This window comes from Choristoneura fumiferana, chromosome 11 (genome assembly GCF_025370935.1).
Source record: "Choristoneura fumiferana chromosome 11, NRCan_CFum_1, whole genome shotgun sequence".
NCBI lineage: Eukaryota > Metazoa > Arthropoda > Insecta > Lepidoptera > Tortricidae > Choristoneura > Choristoneura fumiferana.
In genome coordinates this window covers 3,537,389-3,557,155 of record NC_133482.1, presented here as the reverse complement: position 1 = coordinate 3,557,155, position 19,767 = coordinate 3,537,389, and the positions used below count along the sequence as shown (strand labels likewise).

The following is a 19,767-nucleotide window of genomic DNA, read 5'->3' as shown; positions in this document are numbered from 1 at the left end:
AAAAACGGTACAATAGTGACAGGTTGCTAGCCTGCCTGCCTGCTAATACTATACATCATTATCAAAAATGGCAAAATCCTCCGTGTCGAAATCTCAACAAACCGAATATATTTTGTAATAATCGCTGTAACTAAGCTCCTGTTTCAAAGTAGTTTCGTGTTTACGACATTAAGCTACAATAAACAATGTCAACTTCAAAATAATTAACTCCCTATGTATAAACTATTGTATACCGCAAACATCATTATGAAAGCCTTTCGAGGAAACTGGTTTGGAAAGGTAGTAATTATGAAGAACGACTATAATATCCTGATCCCTGATAGTTCTCGCAACTACCCCTTACCGCCCTCGTCATTAAGGAGCCAGGGGCGAGAGGAAGCTCAAGATATACTGGAGATGAAAGATCATTATCAGCACTAAGGCCTTTGATTGAAACTTGATACGATTCTGACTTTAGTATAAATTTCAACGGCTACGCTGACGTATTTTATGAACACGAGTAGTTACGAAACTCTACGGTATCTTAAATTTTTCTTATAGTTGTAAATCTCGTTTGATTTTTATTAGGTTTTAATGTTAGTTATAATATTCAAACTTTATGATGGTAATAAACAACGCAACTTAAATCAGATTTGCAAGTCATTAGCTCGCTATTTTTCTGCTTGGGTTAGAAAAATCCGTACTAATATTATAAATGCGAAAGTGTATGTTTGTCCGTCTTTCACGTCGAAACGGAGCAACGGATTCACGTGATATTTGGCATAGAGATAATTTATAGGCCAGAGAGTGACATAGGCTACTTTTTATCCCGGAAAAATGCACAGCACCGAGGGAACTGCGCGCGATAACCGAATTCCACGCGGACGAAGCCGCGGGCAAAAGCTAGTGAATAAATAATGAAGATTGATCGGGAACTCGAAAGTACCATTAATTAATGCGCGCGTCAAGTTTGTCGTTCAATTTTAAAAGTAAAAAACAAACAATTTGGGACATTTGTCTTAACATTAGATATTACTTACACCATTTATCATCATTACCAAGACGTTCGCTGGTGAATAAAGATCTCGCCAATGAACTAAAAGAATTTCCTTGCTCACCCGCGACCTTACGATAGCTAAGCTTATGCAAAATATGCGTGTTCATGCAGTTCCTCCACCTCCACACTGTAAGAACACACACAAATCACACAAACCCATCTATCACCACCACCACACTACACTGACGCGTTTCGAACTCAACGCATATTTTGCATAAGCTTAGCTATCGTAAGGTCGCGGGTGAGCAAGGAAATTCTTTTAGTTCATTGATATGGACCTCCGCAAAGTAACGCCTGATTCAATAAATTATTTAAAGATCTCTCCCTTGGAATGCTACAATGAACAACAACTAGAATTGTATCCAACGGTCGTAGCTCTCGCGATTTCGTCGGTCCGCTTAGTGGGAGGCCTGCCAACGCCTCACCTTCCGGTTAGTGACCGTCATTCGAGAACCATTCTCTCCAAACGCTTATCTGTTCTTCGAGCGATATGGCGCCTGCCTATTGCCACTTCAACTACCTACCTAAATATTCTATGAGCTAATGTCACTGATTTAGTTCTATTGCCCAAAGAAACAATAAACATAACTGTACTTACTCCATTACGTATTTAAAATTGGTTAGATGGGTTCTAAAACAAAGAATTACACCAAGACGTTGAATCATTTAATATTGGTGTAAGCATAATGTTATCGAGATTGTTCGTGAAATAAAATCGATACGCCACACAAACCTTCCTCTGCTAAATTGCTGATGCGTTAAAACCATCTCATTACACCAAATCATTACCCGGAATTTCACAAGGCAAGTTCAACTTTATCTGTCTCATTACCATTTATATACTAAGAGCTGAAGACAAGTATTTTAAAGATTTTTATGGTTTTAGAAAACGTATGGCCTGCATGCCATACATAAGATGTTTTAAAAATAAGCTTGTTTAAGTACCTAAATACTTTATTGAATCAGGCGTTACTTTGCGGAGGTCCATATCAATGAACTAGGTAGCATAACTGAAGATGAGCTCTGGTTGAATGCGTCACTTACTGTGGAGGTGGAGGAACTGCATGAAACGCATATTTTGCATAAGCTTCGTAAGGTCGCGGGTGAGCAAAAAAATCATTTACCTAAATACTTACACTGTATGTAGGTAATGAATTAGCCCACTACTCTAAAACAGAAATATATTTAACATTCTTCTGTTAATGATATCGATTTAAGTGGTAATAAAGACTTTTCCAAATAATTTCACTTTTGGCCTGATTTTAAGTTCATATTATTCGCAGCAACATTTTTTTAACCAGATTGTTTTGTCCTAAGCAAGTTTTTTCAGAATAAAAAAAAAACAAAAAAAAACGTATAAATCCGAGGCGAATATTTGAACCACAGCTCTTTGCCTAAGATATTACTTCGAGAGTTCATAATCATAACTTAGAAGGATCCTCACAAGCAAGATAAGGATATGTGCAATTTACGCTGTACGGCGGAGGCAACTCTGGCAAGCGAATGGTTCAAATAGCTCCAACAAAGGTTTATCGATACCCTCGCTTCAGCGGTTGTACATTAGGTATTGGCTTCGCGAGGGAGGAGATCGTTGAAAATTGAGAATGAAGATGAATACTTTTTTTCAAAGCTTTTTAAGTAATAAAACTTTTTAGGTTTTCTACCTGGGCCTTTTATTATCAAACTAGAAACTTCTTTTCGTGCCGCCCCGTTCACGCAAACTTCTTCTGCAAACTTCGAATTTTGGAGTAGCCTGGAATTGCGATGGCATTCGCAAGCGACGCAGTTGTTCTAGTAGCGCAATGGATTTAATATTATGATAAATATGTACAGATACAGTAAGAGATGCGGGTTTAATCCGGCAAGCGCAACTTAAAACTTTAGATTTCAAAAATCTTTGATATTGTTGAGCAGACATTTTGGAAAAATAGAGCAAAACCTTTGGATTTAATATTCACGTTTGACTATTGAAACAGGGTTTAATTTTATCTTAGAATAAGTTTTGTTATTCGCGACTATGACAGAAACAACGCGACTGTTTAGAAATTGCTGCTTCGTTTAGGTACTGTATTATAAATATTATTTAGGGGTTTAAATATTGTACTATGGCCTGCAAAAGTCGATGGACAAATCCAAAACATATCGTCTGACGCGAGAAACGGCGCCATCTATGTGTTCGATGTATATTAGCAGAATTTACTTATTGACGAACTTAGTTAGTTTACTAAGATACCAATAGATGGCGCTGGTATCCTTAAAAAAATATCTTTAAAAGGGACGACATGATACAAATTTCGAATTTTGCACTTCGTAGTATAGGGCCAGTTTCGGCTTTTGTCCTGCAGGTGTCTTCTTGTTGAGATGATGATAATGAATTTTATTTCCCTTAATAAATACCGAATCAGCCACACCGCCACTAACTTTGTTTCTTCTACGGATCTCCTCATTTCTGATTCTGAATTCATCAGTTCAGAGTTGATCGAAGTATTAAAGTCACATGAATATGAAGATGTTTTTCCTGTATTCTTGGAATCTGTTAAAACGCTGAACAATATTACTGCACCACCCGTTCTTTTATTCTGAATGTTATTTACCGAACCAATTCAATCAGCTCCGAGGACCGGTATAACTTCAAGAAAAGCTGATTTAGCCAGAAAATAAATATAGGTACTGATTTATTTTAAGTGGTTTCGTTTTGTCATCAAAATTGTTTACTTATTTACCTCGCCAAAATACCAATCTACTTATTATTTTTGTCTGAAAACCACATTTTTTGAACAAGGCCGTAACTGGTCGAAAAAAGTCGTGGTGGCCTAGTGGTTTGACCTATCACCTCTGAAGCAGAGGATCGTGGGTTCATACCCCGGCTGGCACCTCTGAGTTTTTCGAAATTCATGTGCGGAATTACATTTGAAATTTACCACTAACTTTACGGTAAAGGAAAACATCGTGAGGAAACCTGCACAAACCTGCGAAGCAATTCAATGGTGTGTGTGAAGTTCCCAATCCGCACTGGGCCCGCGTGGGAACTACGGCCAAAGCCCTCTCATTCTGAGAGGAGACCTGTGCCCAGCAGTGGGACGTATATAGGCTGGGATGATGATAAACTAGTCGAATTGTTCCCAGAATTAATCAAAAGTTAAGCTGATTAATTTGAAATTATAAAAATCACGTAAGATACAAATTTTCTTTTACATTTAATTACAGTTGTATCTAATCTACTTAACTTTTCGCAATTGTTTCAAGTTTAATAAATTATTTATTTCAAATTAAATTAAATTTATTTCACACACAAGTCCACGCACATAATAAATAATAAGATTTTTTTTGACATTCATAAGTGCTTGTTATAGCCTAAATTGAATAAAGATATTTTGACTTTGACGAATAAATATTTATTAAACTTTCGCGATTCTCACTCAGAACTAATATTTATCGCGACTTAATCACGAACTATTTATTGCTAAAATCACGTCAACTTTTCGACCATTATTGCGAATTATAGATACCGGGTGTGGCCTGTAACACTAGCAAATAATTAAAACATAGATCATACTCGTCAAACTGAACAACATTTAGTTCAGCGACTTTTAAAAATAATTCGTTTTGTTAACTAAATAATTTCCTTGCTAGCGACCTTACGATTCGTAAGGTCGAGGGTGAGCAAGCATTGATATGGACCTCCGCAAAGTAACGCCTGATTCAATAAATTAGTTTTTTAATTTATATTATACACTTTAAAGTTTAAACGAAGAAGCAATGTGAAGCAAAATGCTTGATGTTTGTAGCGTGACAGGCAACGTCAGTTGTGTTCTAGGATGGCGATTGATAGCTGTATTTAATTTGTATGAAAAAAGGAAAATTCAAAGACTCCTTTATTTTTAAAAGTCGCTGAAGTAAAGTTGTTCTATTTGACGAGGACGATCTCGTTTTACAGGCCACACCCGGCATAATTTAGTATTAGTTATTCTCACTTCATTCCAAAAAAAAACATAAAGTACAAAAAAACTTAGCGCGCTAAGTCCGCGGAATACCGCACAAGAAAATACGTTAGCAAAAGACTAACATTGCCCTTTATCAATTCGGCTAAAAAGACAAACGCGAATCGCAACCTCTCGATACCATAAAACAAGCGCAATCTCCACATCTCCTAGCTCGCTGATAAATCCCACCCATAGGATACTGGATGGGCTATTAATTTAGTGACCACGATAACGTAACAATTAACGTTCGGGTTTCGTGATAGGGACATTGTGTAACGCTTGTGTGGTTGTATCATCATAGATGAATCCTTCCTATTTACTAATATTATAAATGCGAAAGTTTGTGAGTAAATATGCGTGTGTGAGTATGTTTGGTACTCCTTCACGCTAAAGCGGTTGGACGGATTTGGATGAAATTTGGTATGTAGATAGCTAGATGTCCGGAATAACCCATAGGCTACTTTTTATCCCGATATTCCCACGATGTATGGATATAATCTCGCAATTTCAACCACTGGGTTTAAAGTCATGGAATTTAGCACGGGTGTGTTGTATACAACGTTAGTAAAAGCCAAGATGTATTTTTTTAAATTCCTTTGGGGATTTTATGAATTCTAGGATTTCACTTCAACTGTTGTTTTTAATGTTTGACGCGTGCGAAGCCGCGGGTAAATATTAAATAATATAATGAAGAAACCCTGCAATGTCCGAAAACTTTAGAGTTGTGCAAGCAGATGTTATGATCGATGTCGCGATTAAAAAATAATGTGAAAAAAGATAAAAATAAGTTAAATTTATTCAAGCGTTATTTTTTGCGGATGTCCATGCGGAGAATTAAGATAATTTAGCGGAGTTTGGCGAGTTATACATAGAGATTTCTCTGTATCTTTACGAAGCAAATTAAGCAAATAAAAAGGTCTACTATTATAAAAGTTTGATGCGAGAACAAATAGGTATTTCCAGCATCTAAACTTCATCTCAATTTACTAATGCATCAGAAGGCAGTGGATAATATTAATGTGAATTTTCTAGAATTGCACCGTTGCTCGGTTCATTACGAATGCGGTTTTTCCAATATCTCGAACATCTGGATGAATTTCTGGCATAACCTTTTGTTGAGTATGATTATGCAGAGGTTTTTATGGGTGAAAAAAATATAGCTTATTTGTGGTCATAGAAATTAAAAAAGTTATTTATGTAGTGTTATTTTATTTGTGTATTTTGCAGAGGTTTTAAAATACCAGGAACTAAAAAAATGCGTTGATAGGTTTTGATAAAATTGTATTTTGTAAATAGCATACTTTTGTGAAAAAAAGATACGAAAAACTGTAATGACTTAGAAAATTTTGTTTTGTCTCTCTGGCAAAGGAAAAAAGACTAAAGCCGATTAAATTTGCCGTTAGTTAACACAAGCTTAGCAATTAAAAATTACTCAATGAATAATTTTGTTGTATTTATTTGTACATGACGTAGAGATCTTGTTGATTTTAAATAGGTATCTGTGAAGTGTAAATTCCAAAACGGTTCTTTCTAGTAAAATCTGAAGATTTTGGGCATCAAAATCACATCAATATCTTATCGAATCTATCAAATTTTAATACGTTGAGTCGTAAATATTCACACCAAACATCAAATTCAAATTTGACCATCGATACGAAATGATCGTCGAATATTTGTCGCAACCAATGATGGGCAGCTTCGTCATTTTAAAGAAGTCACAATTCACATTATGTTTGTTTATAGAACAATAATTTGGATACATTTATGTTTTATATGGTTTTTGGTAAGCGCCGGGAAATAAACAGGATACGGTCTTATTTTATAAGTAAGACAAGATCCTGTCTATAAATGCCTGTTAATCTAGCATCGAAAATGCGACCTTGCGAAATAGGAGCATGTAGTGTAGGTACATAATTTTAAAACATTGGTCAAATAATACGATGCAACAGATAAAGTCATCTCTTACTTTTTTTAAGTACTTTAAAAAAAAATTTAAAAAATAATAAACCTTAGTTTCTTTTCAGCCTTATCCTTCTACACTGATATTCGTCTTAGTTACCAACTATTGTTGATTTCCATGGAAAATCATGCTAGTAATTTGCAATTTTGGAGTTTTTTTTTATATGATAGGGGGAAAACGAGCGGACGGGTCACCTGAAGAAAAGCAAATACCGCCGCCCTGATGAGAAGCAAATACGGACACCCACAACATAATTTTAGTGGCTGTGTGTATTGAGTATGTGGTGGAGCCACTTCACTTATGAAGTGGCTGTTCAAATCTGTGCCGTTATTGAGACGTACAATTTAACCAGTCGGTTTCTATCGGTTGAAAATAATATTCTTAATTGCTTACTACATAATTCCCCTATACTACACTATAGTTTTAATAAACGATACTTTTTAATTAAGATATCTTAACTGTTATAGTATAAACCGTTGATATGACATTCAAATTGCTTTTGCATATTTTAATTCGATCGGAATTTCGCGCTTTGATGATGACCGTGAAGTTTTTATAGAGAATTGATGAACCGATCGTATTATTACTTTATTTGATGTTAAAATACTCACTTGTTAAAGCAGAAAGTTCGGGGAGAAAAGTCCTTGAGTGGCAACCACAAACCCTAGCTAGGACAAAGCCTCGACAGGTCTCTCACTAGATGGACTGACGATATGGTGACGAAGTATTGGGCTACCGGGATGCAAGTGGCGAGTTGTCGTTCAGTGTGGCGTTCTAAGGGGGATGGCTTTGCTCAGCAGTGGACGTCTTCCGGCTGATGATGATGATGAAGGCAGAAGGTGGTATCTCAAAGACAATCACTTTTGAGTTATTCTACCATCTGATGCAGAATGGTATACATAACAAAGCGTTTTTTGAGACCGACGCCACAAAAGATTGAAGTGAGAAGTTCTATAATATTTTCTCGCTCTGAGGTCAGTAGGTACGACTATACCTACGTTGGAATAAATACATAAGAACCACTAGAGCGTTAAATAATAATACATATTTATGCTAATCGCCTTACAAGCTACTAATAAAATTAATAGAAGAATTAATTTTAACTCAAAAACAATTAAATTTAAGCGAAATATTATGCCAGTGTTGATTTCATTCTTATTATAATTGCGGTTGTTATGGAGGTCAGTAAACTCTACTAGAAATAAGATAACATGTAGGTACAATACTTAATTATTATTTTTTTGTTATAGCTGTAGTATAATGGATGGGATGGGATGAGAATTCTGCGATTTAGAAAAAGCCACTAGCATATTCTGAAACTGATTTATAATAGTGTTCAATTTATTTTCTTCCATCTAACTACTATTTTTCTCGCTGTCGTGAGGTGAAAAATGATGTGTTCCGCTCGGCTGTAATGTTGTTTAGCATCTTCGCTTGCTTCGCTCGTGGTTCAATCCTAGAATTCTTCGCTTGCTCGATATAAGCACTCGTGCCAAACAGTTACTTTCCAGCCTTGCATAACAAATAACTATTAATTTATTAATTTTTCCTTTTCTTAATAAAAATCAAACAAAAACCGCAGAGAGGGAGAGAGAGGGAGAGTGTAGGTAAATACATATCTGTAACTGACCTTTCCTTCTTACAGCTTTAATTAGAAAAAGACACAAAATACCAGTCATTTAATGGTGAAACGGTCAAAAGATTGCATTTCGATTGTGAGAACAAACAGGTAAAAGGCATACAAATTATACAAAGGCTCGAAAGTGCAATAAAACAAATAAAGGAACTGAAGAGGTATTCGAGTGCCATTGTATTTACTATTGTTAAAGTACAAGTCTTTTAACAGTCCCAGTTTCACTGAATACAGTTTTTACAACATACAGTGCTTTAGTACCAATTTAGCACATGAGTGTAAGTTCTAAAATTAAAATATTCATGCAAAGTTGAAAATGTATAATATTCTTTTATATCTGTGTCTGACAAAAGCGAATTTAAAAGACAAAATGGATCAGCTTAACAAGTGTAAGTATAAGAGAATTAGAATTCACTTACATAATTAACTATGGATGGAAATAATTACACTAAGGCGAAGTTACAGATAAATTTTCTTCGTTTTACATGTGTAAAACTTTTTAAGTAATAACGCGACGTTTTAAATGTTTTTTTTTATTACCTATCTTGATTCGATTATTAATTCCTATGATTCGTTTGGTTAAGCAATTCGTGGATATAATAAATAAATACAAGCATAATATCTACGAGTATAAGTAATTATTTAACCACAATAATGTAGACAAAATCGATCACATTAAATATCAGTAACTTATCAGAGAGTTGCAAGCAGGCCCTTAATGACCAACCGTCACTAACAACAGTTAATAGATAATGACAGGAAACCTTGAGAAGCCAAAGAGGTCAACTGCGTAACAACAGGTAAAATGCGTATCGGAAACCGTAAGTTTATGAACTTTATTAGCCTTTATCCCGGAAACTGACAAAACATGACAACTCCTAGAACCCCAAAAAGCGTGACGTTCTCAAAAGTAGTAAAATAGTTAATAGCGGATATTGCTTGCTCTGGTCCCGTTCAATTGACTAACCGTCTAGCATGACAAAAGCATTTTGGCTCTTAGACTAACGACCGTGAGTCCTTCAAAGGCCTGCCCACGAGCAAGCGCGATAAGCGGCGCGACGAGCGATTTTCTAATACATTGCTAGTGTTGCTGCGTCAGTAAAAGACATTATATTATCCGTCGATTGCTGGCTGTTCACATTACCGGCGAAAACTCGCTCTTTCCATTAGTTTATCGCACCAAAAAAAGCTATCAAAGATGAAATTTGCTCAGCCAAGCTCGATTGACAGACAGAACTGAGAGACGAAAGCTGAAAGACGAAACAGCGGTCATTTTACCCTACAGGCACAAGCAAATGTTGCGAGTCGCCCGTCGCATTCCTTCTTCATTATTTTGTGGCCCAGTGACAAAACTGTCGAAGTTATTATACTTGCTTCTTGCTGTTCGCCAACTCATATCTAATTTTTAGCCCAATTCGCTTTTCATTCTTCGTCCCTAAGAGCGTCCAACGTGCAGTGAACACAGAAATCGCTTCTCGGTCGCACATGGTCGTACACAGGTCTTCATCTTTAATGTCGGATGTAGAAAACAATAGTTAACACTCCTTTGAAAGTTGTATAGAGCCCTTCGTTTGCTAATGAGGACGTGTTAATAGACACTTCCTCCCTTTATGTAAAATCAAGTAGTTGTAATTCATTTTATTTGTGTAACTTCTTCAATTATACTTTCAATTGGTTTTTTGTGTTTCAATTTTAGGTTGATTAGGTTATTTTATTCATTATTCTTTTTTACGAATGAATATGAGCTCTTGTAGTGAATAAGTAATCTGTAGAATAAATAATGATGATGCATAAATCAAAATCAAAACATTTTATAAGGTAAGTAAGCCATTAAAACTTGCCTTTGCCGTGCGTCCAATTCTACGCTCAGGATTATAGCAAAATATCTAAAACCGCCTTTCATCTTAATAGGAAGATAGAAGACTAATTTTCTAACTTCGAGCAAGTTTCAAACGACGTTACAAGTTTGCTCTGGATGTTTAATAAATCAGTATCTTAGACTCGCTATTTCTTTTCAGTTTTAATTTTGACACTTTTAATATATTCTTTGAGGGATTTCTGAGGTCGGACTTTGATAAATTTTTGGAAAACTTCAGCGCTAACAATTGATTGATTAATCGGTTTTTAAAACGTCTGCTGTCTTCTTAGAAATTTTGCGAGTAAAATAAGAAGATTAACTTTTGAACTCTTAGTTTTTTTTATTTATATAAACAGGTGCTTTCAAAATAATTCCCGCAGTTTCAAAAATGTCGCGCAAAAAAGGCACTCATTAGTGCTTACACGTCAGTCATGTAGGTACTTACTTGACCAAGTTTTTAGAAGAGGAACACCATGTTTTCATAGGTTTAAGTAAGTTGATTAAGGTATTCGTCATCTAAAAAAAAATCTTTTAGAGCCTCTATCTCTGTGATAACCCTTTTCTTCGAGCAGTTAACTTCATAACATTCTGAGCTAAATAGTAAAAATAAATATGCCGTTTTTAGCTCACATGGCATTTAAATTCCTCTTAGGTGTTGTTTCACCATCCAATTCCATCCATTAAATGTGATACCGTCTCCGTCTATTCGAACAAAACAAATAGAGACGGCATCACACCTAACCGCCAGTTAACACTAATCAATGGATGGTGAAACAGCCCCTTAATCTTAATTTTATTAATTGAAGATGCTAAAGGTACGATGCAATAGATATACAGATCCACGAATACACAGGTAAATCTTGTAAAATCTTTTTCGCGGCAGGAGTTACAACAAAAATAAGTAGAAATCGCAAAAGTTTCCTGTAATGGATACCTCATACAGATACTGACGGCCGCAAACTTTGATTCGTCGGCGAAAATATTTAATATACTAGAGAGATTGGGATCGGCCAAATTTGCCACTGTTACCTGCGGTGACAGGACATGGAAACTTTTTTAATAAAAAATATAATGTTAAGGACCAGCCGCTACATATTTTATGGTCTCCTTGGAATTTGCTGGCCAATCAGTTGGACAGTTATTGAACAGTTTCTAAGTTTGGTCTCGTTTTGTGTCATTATTGATCATTATTGATTGATTCAGATGTTATTTTGTGAAAGTTCAAGTCATTGAGCTACAACATGTAATAATACTAACTCAGCTACCACTAAAAGCAGCTACTATACTACCTTTGATTTTGCTTGGTACAAGTAATAGAAGTGGAATAACAAAGCAAAAGTCGTGGTCTGAAAAAGTTTTTTTTTTAATGTGTCTGAAATTTTGTGAAATATGTGTTACATTTTACTAGCTAGTATGGAACCCTTAATTCTCAGAGCTACTTAAGTATTTTAAAAAAAAGTTTATTTCCTCAATGAGATACTTTGACATTTATACAGAGGGTTGGGATGAGGGGTTCCCGCTCTAACTCTACCTACAATTTTTCTAAGTGATATTTAATAGAGAACTAACAATAAATTTCTCAATATTGGTGTAGCTTATATGAAACATTAACTCATAGTTAATAAGTATATCATAAACTCTGATTGAAGCAATCACAGTGATATTGGTTCACTTAATTTTAATAGATAATTTATTTATAACAGTAATTGGCTCCATTTACGTCAAAATTCCCTTTTCAGTTGTTTATGATAGCCATAATTTAATCAGGATTGAAATATAATGCCCGTGCCGGGACCATAACGCTTCTTACGACAAAATTTGTTCAATATTTGTATCATAAATCAGTGAACCGTGATCTGGTTTGGAAATTCTCATTCTGTGCTCTCTAGAAAGTCGACCGTTAAAAGTAATAAAATAAACATGTGCAGCGATGATATAAATAAAAGCATATTAAGTATAAATAGCATACGCGTTAATCAATCATTTTTGTGATTTTTTATTTATAATATTTAAGTTACTTTCCTTCGAGTTGTTTTGTAATTTTTGACAATTGAAGTGACTAAAATAATTAGTACATTTTTCGTTTATAAATGTATATTATAATAAGTACTATAAGTTCTCCTCATATTAACATTCACACATGGTACACAATGAAGTAAAAAATATAATCATTTTTTTCAAACTCTTCTTATTAGCTGCATTATCATGAATGAAAGATTAAATCTGAAAAACGTTTACAATTCTAAAATGAACTTCCTAAAATTTAATATTTTGACATTTAAACTATTTAGAAAATCAACGGTCGCTCCATAACTCAGTGAATCGAATAACATCAAAGGATCAAATTTAGACTGTTTACGAAATGCCCGGATCCTATAAAATAAATGTTTGGGACTGTACGTAAACAAGCTCGCGGAATGTATGCAATATTTTATGACGGGATATGTTACAGTTATTGACGAGTGTTGCATTATAACGGACTAGCTTTTGCCCGCGGCTCCGCCCGCGTGATATTCGGTTATCGCGCGCTGTTCCCTCGGGAACTGTGCATTTTCAGGGATAAAAAGTAGCCAATGTCACTCTCGGGCCCATAAATTATCTCTATGCCAAAAATCACGTCAAACCGTTGCTCCGTTACGGTGTGACAGACGGAAAAACATACAAACACACTCGCATTTGTAATATTAGTATGGATATGGATGTTAAGATAACTTTCATTGCTTGTTGCAAATTGCAATTTTCTTTAACTAATTTTACTATAGATACTATAATTTTATTTCTATTTTATTAGGGTTTCAAGCCCGAGTAATTAGTAATGTCGCTCCGTCCATCAGTCAATTAGTCCACAATGGAGCTGTATCTCAAAATTCATAACACATAAGCAGTTGTAACTTATATTTCTGCTACAAAAATAAATAATGACACACACACTGCATACCTTTTACTTAGAAGAAGATGCTAACACCGATTTTTCGTACACCGTTTATAGCGTACCGACATTTGGGCACATTTACAAATTATGAAAACGCGCAGTCCGACTCGCACTTGGCCGATTTTTCATTAGTATGAAAACAAGACAAATAGCCAAATGTCCTATTTTACCATATTAAAACGATCGTGAGCAACCAGAATCACAATTATTGCCGTCAACGTCACAATCAAGTACTGGATCTCCACTAATGAGGATCCCTGCATCATTACCCAGGAGCTGTTTGTTCCACATGGCTCCAACTAGACTGTCTCTAAGTGATAGAGCTATAACTAATGTAATAAATAAATAATAAGTATCATGAGACAAAAGACAGTTGACCTAGTCCCAAAATAAGAAAAGCTGGTGTTATGAGCAGACATCGGATGGATTAGCATTATAGTAATGTTGGGAATATTGTGGACATGACTCCAAAAAATAAAGTAATAGGTTAATTAATTTATTTATTTATAGAAATTACAATACAATACAATGACTCTTTATTGTACGCCAGAAATAATAAGCGATACAGAAAACACGTACACGAGAGAAAATTACATTTCGATTCCTGGAAATAACAATTTACACGTGCTTTAAAAATTTACCGTAGTAAAATGTTAGTAGCAGTTGTTGTCGTTTGAATAGAAATAGACGGTGTTCTTTAAAAAATCTACATAATAAGAAATCTTTGTATTATTTATTTACTAGGAATCAAAATTAAATATCAGATAAAAAATGTATATTTCATTTTGGAGTTATATCCACATTATTGCGAACATTGGTACCAATCCCTCTGATCCCTGGTTCCAGACAACGGGTTGACAAACATACTTAGTTAGATAGATAAATACTTTGCCAGATATGAAATACCCAAGACCCCGACCAGGAATCGAACCAAAGACCTCAAGCTTTGTTGTCAGGTATTCTAACCACTGGGCTATCCGGTATTTCATTTGAATTCGTAAAACAATTTAAGTCTACAAGTGTAATAAAGACACATGCACATATAAACTTTCGCATTTAAAATACTAGAAATATAATAAATAAAATAAAATAAACTAGTAGCATTTAGTTCTATTCCACTAAGAGCCATGTGGAAAAGACACCCGCAATGCATTATCTATTCAACGGGATGGCGTCCATGTTGTCTTTTATCTGAGAAGGCAGCATCAACCTCTTGCCTCTTGCTGGGCTCCTGGTGTTTCCTGATTAGATTTAGTTAATTAAATGTGTGCTTGTGTGTTTTGTTTGTAAACGGTATTGTGCAATTCTGTACTTGTTGTGGAAGTTTAACATTTTCTTTGTCACGATAGATTTTTGGGATGAATTTAGTCAAAATTTAGCCATAAAAATACTTATTTTTATTGAGAAAATAAAACCCCAAAAAAACGGTCTAATTTTAAACTGGTCGAAAAAGTTATGGAGCTCCAAGTTTTTACAAAAATATTTCTACAATTTTAACATTATCTTGTTTGATTTTAAAATTATAATGGTTACCAATAATTTTCGTCTACAAATCTACTATGGCAATCTTTGCATGCATATCACATTTTACTACAGCTATATCTATTAATATAAATGTGCTGAGTCAAACCCTCATCGACTCTGCTAGTTCTCAAACTAAATTAGAGTATCGAATTGTAACGTGAAATAAAAACAAGTCCCAGGAAAAATCTTCTCTAATCATCCTCATTTTATCTCGTTCTGTTGCAACTACAGTAAATCGTTCGACATTTCCCCAGGTGTGATTTTCACCAAGATCTATTTCCATGCCATCAAGTTAAAATGTATTCCCAAGATTTATATGGAGTCGGTCGGAGAGTCGTGCCAGATCTGCCAGTTAAAATAAATATAAAGACACCTTTTGAATAATATGAAGTTACTTATTTCGTTAGATCGAGATTAAGGACTGGGAAAGCTGGATCTGATTTTAAAGTGGTGAATAATAGCGAAGGCATAGGGATACAGCTTGAGTCGGGACCTATTTATCGTGATAGAACTAATGCTGATGAATAATGCTGTTGTTATCATTAAAAGTGCATTAAGCACAGGACAATACGTGGGTAATTGTCAAATGGAATTGTGTTTGATTTAATTTACTATATTTTTATCATAAATAACAATAAAAATAGTTATACTGACGATTGTATCACAGACTGTATACAGGCATGGAATTTCATCAAAAAAATGTGTCAAGTTTTAATTCAGAATATAACGTATAAATCGCGTATAATTTCTAAGCGAGCTTTCAAAGCTGCAATTAAAAAAAAATACATTTCTAGCAAAACAGCAAACTCCAAAGGAAATTTTTATATTATTTACAAAGTCGTAAAATAAAGCCGTAAGTCGTCACCACAGAAATTCTCTCATAATAGAACTTACTTCGAAACTCCCTCAGAAGCCTCCGAAAGCTCCTTTTATTTATTTTTCATTTTCGTCCAAACTCTAATGATCTTTAATGAAAAGAAGCCGATACGGCCACAGTTTTTTTCGCTTTGGCCCCAGTACTTTGAAAAGATGTTTCTTTTCAACTTGGCTTATTATTTATAGTTGAGTGATCATAAATATTATTAGTCTTCAGATTCCACCGAAAATATATTTTTTAAATTTCTAGACACTTTTGAGTTGGATTTTTCGTTGGAAACCTTAAATTGTATAAAGTAAAAAATAATGTTTGAGTAAATTTCGTTCTACCCTTTGTATGAAGTTATTCATAATATTCTATGGACATTCTATGGACATTGTGTTTGAAATAAATGGATTATTATTTTCGAAGGATTGGTTTTTCTCAGCTCTAGGCTGGTATTAACTACATTTACGGGTTATCCACCAAGTAAATGTAGCAAGAGTTGTAGAATAATTATAATTATTGTAGGATTATTATTATTATTATTATTATAATACCTTCTTATTTCTAAACAATTATTCTTTGTTTATATTTTATAATATTAAGTTTACCGCTTCTTCCAAAAATTTATTTATCGGGTTTAAAAAAAATCGCCATGGCATTCATGCAAGTGGAGAGTAAAACTTTTTTACACTTTTATGTCGCTAACTTGTTTTAAATAACTGTGTAACAACTACAGTACCTAATCAAATTAAACGAGTAAAAAATTAAACTTTAGGAACAAGTCAGTACTTAAATTTTATGATAACTAATAGCGTGGCTAGAACAATTATTTACCAGTTAAATTTAACGCACGCAATAATAACGATGAAGTAAAAATAAAAGATGCACCGAGAATCGTGAAAGTGACTACCATCGGATACATTGATAGAATGAGTACATCCATCATAGAACGTCATGGCAGGCATGTTAACCAAGCACTACATTTGTTAAGAATTGTTCGCCCAAATACCAACTATGATGAATACGATGGTCCAGATTTTTAAGGTGGCGATGATGTGTTATTTTTTTAGTAATGAGGTATTTTTAATGATGCTACATTTTTTGTCTCAAACGCCTGACTCAGCTTCAGCTATTAAAGTTAAATGACGAAATATATTACTCTTAGGATGAAGCAATGAAATGGTATTTCTCACAATAACGACACTCCTTAAAGAAAAGTTGACATTTCAGTCAACGTTGTTATCTCAATTGCAAAGAAAGTGATAGCACGGTGAATCATCACGTCAGCTTCACAAAGCTGCCAATTAAATCATCAACATAGACTTCATGTTGATTACAGCGAAACTCTTGCAATAATTACTTAAGGGCATCATTCTACACTTGTTGTTAAATTAAAACCAAACACGACATGTCGTACTAATGATACCAACATAATTATCCTTGTGGACTCAGTAAATACAAAAGGAGCCGTAACAACGTGTCAGCGTCAATTCAAAGCAAAGTTCCCCGGAGCGTGCATTACAGAAATTAGACTCAACATAAACATTATAAGCGATGTAATTAGCGAATTCGGCTTACTTGTCTTTAATTTCTCCAATCCTGTTTTGACGATTTTATTATCTTCGAGTTTGCTTGATACACTATCTGTGGAGAAATTTTTGATTTTGTTACCGGTTTGTTGGTCAGCTACGTGGGCGTTAATGATATCTGTTTATTCTCCTCTTCCTATTCTTTCATGAAGTTTGTATATTATATTGTATTGTAAAGTGCTTTATTTAACATGCACGTCTTGGACTTGTTTGTTTTCTTTTATATCTCACCAGGATATCTTGAAATGGCTTTTCGTCTACAGAAAAGATATGTAATACCTAGATCTACCTAGCGAACAATGTGACTAAGAATAAGCCAGCATATGCTTTTCAGACTGAAGTAAGTCGTGATGATAATAATGTTAGTTCTGTGTAATAGATAATATAAAATTGATTTATACGTGCGTTTGTAAAAGTCAAATTCAAAGCGGGTAATGATCCGTTCACTGCATGCGTCGTTAAAAGCCTAACAGAACTCAAATCATTAATTGATTTTCTAAACCCCACTGTTGTCCAACCCACGGAAATAATTCTATTAACCTGCACAAACACAAGTAATTACTGATAAAAAAGTTCAGCTTCAATCACAAACAATACTCTATTGTTATAATGAATTGTTTTGTTATGGTGTTCATCTTAAAAACGCGCTTTCATTGTTATTATAATCCACCCACGTGCTTAGATTTGAATAATGCTTAAATTAATATTAAATCAATAAGCATTTCTTTTTTTTTTAAGTTGTTTCCTTACGACATTATTTTCCTATTTTAAAAATCTGAATCGTTCCATGAAAGCAATTAAGTAAGTATTACTATAGGATATATCTGTTCAAATTGGCCAAAATAACGTGTTAGTAGTTTGCAATCTTTGATTATTAGCAAAACTATAACACTGTAGAGCTATCTATTTAAGACTGTTACCTTTATTATTTTCAAAAATACGCTTCAATAAAAGGATAACTTGGATTCCATTAACACATCAGTTTGTGCAAAATGTTTCATCTAATTTCTTAGTAATATCAGATTACTAAATAACTAAAACGTTTCATTTGAACGTCATAACGAATATCTTGTAACCGAATCATTTCATGTTTCCGCTCTATGTTTGCTTCCATTAAATCGTTGTCAGCCGTCAACAATGTCGGCATCGCACTAATATCATCTGGCATGTGTTTACTTTCTACAATCAAACAGATCGCATTAACCACATCCGTTATATCACCAGTTAAATAACTGACCATCAAACCGGGAACAGCACTGATCGTCAAACTTTCGTCCGAAACACAGTTCACAGCACAGTCACAAATCCTTCCGTCGCTTTATAGGCCGCACTATCTCGGGGCAAACATCCCTATACAAACACACGGAGCCGATACGATGTTTCGAGCGCGAACAAGCCGTCGGCAGCGATACGCATCCCCCGACGATCGGAGAGCGACTGACTGGCGGAATTATGTTTAGCTGCGGGGCACACCGGCTATTGCATCCGAGCATAAACGAAAACGGCCGAATGGGATTTTGAGGTGTGAATGAGACGGGCCACACTTTCACGGTGGAGGAGCGAGAGGGAAACGCAGGTAGGGTGGGGAGGTTGCACCAGGGTCTCATCTATGCAGGTTGGGAGATTAGGAGTGCATGCGTTTATGAGCGGTCGTGACAGCGCTGGATGTCCGGTGCTTGCCTCTTGCTCTTGAGTCAATTAGGGCAACAATAAAATTGATCACAATTCGGGTCAATCAAGCCATTAAGTCATTAGGGTTGATAGATAACGATAAAACAAATATGAGCGTAGTTTTGTTGATTGGGGAAGTGCTGCTGTGTTATTGTTAGCTAGGGATTTAGCCGTTTTGTATGTTGTGGTATATTTAATTGGAGCAATATATCGTAATGTTGCTACGAGGATTCTTTTATTGCTTACTTTAGTACCATGTCTTCAGTTGTATACATTGTTGTTTTTAGCAGTAGAATTTACTCAACCCTGTTCTGTCTGTCTATTGAAACACAATTTTTCAGAATTGATTACTATTGCTTATGATAGGTACCATAACAACATGAATGTCAATTTTATAGTAGCTTGTTACTTTAAAAAAAAGGCATGGTGGGTTCAAATCCAGGCTCGCAGTTCGGAGTTTTTCGGATTTTTTATAAGTAGGAAATTACATTTTCTTCCAACTATGCTTTAATTTCATCATAACCGCACTAAATACCCAGCACAAAGCGGGACTTTTCTGTTCTAGAGCAGAAAAAAAATTATGAAAATCCTTTATTGCATTGTTTTAGATTATTTTTTAATTGCACCACCAAAGAGGCAACACAAGTATTTTTGCTATAAAATTATCCTGCATAGTGTAAAAAAATCTAGTGTTAGGTCTCACGGACGCGCGGTCTTAT

At 34.8% G+C, this 19,767-nt stretch overlaps 1 protein-coding gene across 1 annotated transcript in view; it reads right to left on the bottom strand.

Annotated features, from left to right (window-relative positions):
• The window catches only part of pxb (putative Hedgehog signaling attenuator pxb), a 214,062-nt gene extending 195,203 nt beyond the window's left edge, over nucleotides 1-18,859 (bottom strand). The window contains exon 1 of the mRNA XM_074094091.1: nucleotides 18,615-18,859. The gene's annotated coding sequence lies outside the window, so the exon portion shown is untranslated. The remainder of the gene's footprint in view (nucleotides 1-18,614) is intronic.
• Between the last annotated feature and the right edge of the window lie 908 nt (nucleotides 18,860-19,767).